Source organism: Onthophagus taurus, chromosome 5 (genome assembly GCF_036711975.1).
Source record: "Onthophagus taurus isolate NC chromosome 5, IU_Otau_3.0, whole genome shotgun sequence".
Taxonomy (NCBI): domain Eukaryota; kingdom Metazoa; phylum Arthropoda; class Insecta; order Coleoptera; family Scarabaeidae; genus Onthophagus; species Onthophagus taurus.
The window spans coordinates 11,912,865-11,917,164 of NC_091970.1; positions in this window are offsets into that span (position 1 = coordinate 11,912,865).

A 4,300-nucleotide genomic window follows, 5' to 3' on the forward strand; every position below is an offset into this window, starting at 1 on the left:
GCTACCTAACTGCAGAATTTCCTGGTAGGTGGATAGGCACACATGGTCCAACGCGATGGCCAGCAAGATCACCTGATTTATCTATTTTGGACTTCTTTTTATGGGGATATATCAAGAATCGGGTATATGGTACCCAGAATCGAACAAAATTGGAATTGAAAATTGCTGTAACTGATGCTTTTTCACATTTACAGCAACATCCCATAACTATTCTAAATGCAATTAAACGCATTACTAAACTTTGTGAACAATGTGTGCATCAAAATGGTAACAACTTTGAACAATTCTTGTAACTTGAAGCCATATTTGCATAATGTTTAGTTTTTAATAATTTTTCGTTTTTAGCAAACAAAATTTAATAGATACATTTTTTTAAGAAGTCAATAATTAATATTATAGTATTTTCAAAATTCTTTGTTTATCCTGGTATCCTAGCAACGCGATCACTTAATTTATCATAGCCTACTTATAAAATAATGTGGTTTTTTTAATTTCGAGGTTAATTATAAAGGTAAGTATAGAGTATTATATATCATTGAAAAGCTTGAAAAAATTCTAGTTCAATAAAAAAATAAAATATAGGTGGTTCCATTTAAAAAAACCTAAGTTGTGTTTATAACTCAAAAACTGTAATGTCTAGAAAAATTCTACGTGCATCATTGGATTCTACGTGAAAAAATCTATTAGAACCCGTTTTCACTTTTTTACTAAGTTTCCGGATAGCCGAGATACGGGGGGTGTCTGAAAATCGTAAATTTTGAAATACTCCCTGTATATCAAAAACGAAGAGGTCTATGAAAATTTGGTTTACGGCATTGTAAGTTTCACAAAAAAGTAGCTCAGGTTCGCGAAAACCGTAACTTTCTATCTTTCATAATAACTGAGATACCCTGCAAACCCATCGAAATTTGGACACCCTGTACAGGATTGAGAAAAAAAATCCTCTTTCATATTCCGTAATAAAAATAAGGGATTGCCATTTGAAACAAATATCGATGATGTCATAACTCGTTTAAAAATCTTTCTGATTTATCAGTGTCCCTACAGGAAATAATCGAGAGGTGTCAAATTGCACAACCTTGGAGGCCAAATTTTGATTTCAATAAGTCGATGGTTGTGGTCGCTGTATGGCACGTAGTGCCGTCCTGTTGGAACCACATCTCGCCCGTAACGATCTCCATTGACCGTAAGGCGAGGTTCGACCTCATTTTTGAAGAAATAAGGTCCAATGATGCCACCAGCGTAAAAACCACACCAAACAGTGCATTTTTGTGGATGTAATGGAATCTGTAGGGTCTGTTGTAGATTGTGGAATGTTTCACTTCATATGCAGCAATTTTGTTTATTAACAAACCCGTTAAGAGGATAACATTAGCTTTGTTCGTTGGGACTGCACTACTCTGCACGACATGGCACTCGTATGACGTCATAGTGCAATGAAGTGTAAGTAAGTGCAATGTCATCTCAACTTATTGTAAGAATAAAATCAACGTCGCTGATTGTCGGGGAATTACTCGACAATCAGCCAGTCCTAGCCGCCATCGGCCTGGTGCGCCAGCCCGATCGAGTACACATGGAGCAAGGTTTATATATTAAAGGTTGTCTAGGTTCGTACGCAACCATACTGCGCATTACGTCACATGTGGAAAATAAGACCGCCAAGCAATTCAAATTAAACAAATGCATGGAGCACCACATGGCCATGAGGTTGCGTGCGCAATCCGTGATCGCTTACGTCACGAAACACTCCTGCTCTTGCCCCTAGCCCACAAACTAAAATCAAAGTATTGCAGCATAGGAACTTAGACAACCTTTAATATATAAACCTTGCACATGGAGCGGTGTTGCCGCATTAGGCGTGTTCATAAGCGAATATCGTTTCGAATTTTTCGCCAGCTAGGTAGGTCTTTTAAGCTAAAAATGAGCCTCATCGCTGAACACAATTTCGCGATAAAACATCCAACTGCTCTAGAGCCCAATCCCTGAAAGAACGACGCATATGATGGTCTAGTGCAGTGGTGTCCATAAAGTCGATTGCGAAGCCGTTTTGAGTCAATCGCCAACAAAATCTGGAATCTGAAATATATCCGGGCCTTAGAGAAAAAAAAGGAAGGTTACTTTTCAAATATAAAAAAAAAAATTTAAACCCTTCGGCCGATCTTGGCATGACATTTATACCGGGTGTCCCTCAGAAGTGGCGCACCCTCATATTTTTTTTTTATTATTACTGATATAACAAAACCATTTGGAATGCATAATTAGGCCGTTAAAACGGATTATTATGGCATGAAATCATTCTCTTTGTACTTCCGGTTATACCGGATGTGAGTACTAATTTTGCTATTTTTTTAAATCTATAAATTCTTTTTCCTCAGTTGGGTAGACAGCATAATTTCACATAACTTTTACTGGAAAAAATTTTCACGATCGCTTATAATTATTGAAAAAAAAATAATTTTGTTATTTTTTAACGTTTTAGTATCTTCGGAAAATCTATAACAACTTTTGATGCATGGTAGCTAGGTTAATAGTATAATTACTGCTATGCTTTACTCAGTGGTTCTTTTTTTAATATGGTGTAAATTAACAGTTGTATTAAATTAATTTTATAAGAAAAAACGCGATCACAGAATTAAGTTTAATTCATTATTTTTTGTTCTTTTACACTAAATATATGTTTTGTAGCTGATAGTAATTTACAATGTGCTATGTCCATTGTATGTACATTATAATTTGGATTGTTTACTTTATTTTAGTTAAAACCTTCCAGGTCACCTGACCTCACACCTTTAGATTCTTTTTTATGAGGCAAAATCAAAAATGAGGTGTATAATACACCTCTAAAGTCTCGTGAGGCATTAGAAAATAAATCGAGTTAGAAATTGTATTACCCAAATATCTCCACAGCAATAAAGTCGAGTTGTTAGATCGACAATACGCAAGATACAATTATGTCAAAATCGAGGCGAAATTTAGAAAATTAGTTTTTTTGAACTTACAATTGAATTAAATTTAATTGTTTATTAGCGTTTTTCTTTTAAAACTAATTTAATACAACTGTTAACTTACACCATTATTAAAAAAGGACCACTGACTAAAGCATAGCAGTAATTACTGCTCGAGAAATAGTAAATCAAGATTGACAGCGTAATTTATATTATTAATCTAGCTACCATGCGTCAAAAGTTGTAATACATTTTCCGAAGATACTAAAACGTTAAAAAATAACGAAAATAATTTTTTTTTCAAAAATTATAAGCGATCGTGAAAATTTTCTGTCACTTCTGAGGGACACCCGGTATAAAAAGTCGATCTTCATCAAAAATTAGTGGACACCACTGGTCTAGTGGCTTTAAAATCCTGCACCATCTGGATCTTAAACGGGTGTAGGCCAAGATCTTTGCGCAAAATTTTCCACGTAGTGGACGGACAGAGCCCCAATTCTTGAGACTTTCATTTACAGCGGCGATATTTTCTTCAGTACGTATCATTTAGAGAGTATGTGCACAGTATAAAATATTTACTTTACACTGTGGTATGAAATCTATCCACAATTCGACGATGGCTCAGATGGACGATTGCAGATGGAATTAATGACTGATTTTCAAAGTAAATCTGGATTATTTGGTAGCGTTGTTCAAGCGTCAATCTATTCACGATGACTTCATGGTGTGCAATCTTACTACTATAAAAATGTAAACCGAGATTTAGTACCCTCACAATCCACTGGATGAGGTTGTAGACTGAATTTGCAGCAATCTGCATTATCTACACAAACAAAGCGTTTGAAACCATAGAAAAATTTATGTGTAACGTCAAACTCAGAGGTGAAAGCAAACGTCACATTTTTGTTTTGTCGTTTAGTGTGATAACCCCGTTGTATTAGCAAATTTTCTTCCTTACGTTCTTTTGGCTTAGTGTTTTATATCCTTTAGTTAAGTATTTAAATAAGTTAGGGCCATTTTTACCACCTCTTGATAAGTTTATCCGATAGATAAATTGGCGCTCTCAGCCAATGAGAGCAATATACTTTAAAAAATATGAATATTATCTTGGAAAAACTTTAAATTCATAATTTTTCCTATTTATTTGGAAAATGCGCTTGACCTCTTCAAAATAAAGTAATGGTATAAATCAGTATAGAAATACCTATATTTAAATTTCGCGCTTTAACCTAATTAGTTCCCTCACAATCCCCTTGGGAGCGCTTGTACCAAAAAATAGTGGGGAGATGACCTTCTACAGGTGTCTCAGCGAGACCGGTCATTAGACGTTTCTGGGGTTCTGGCGAAAATAAAAA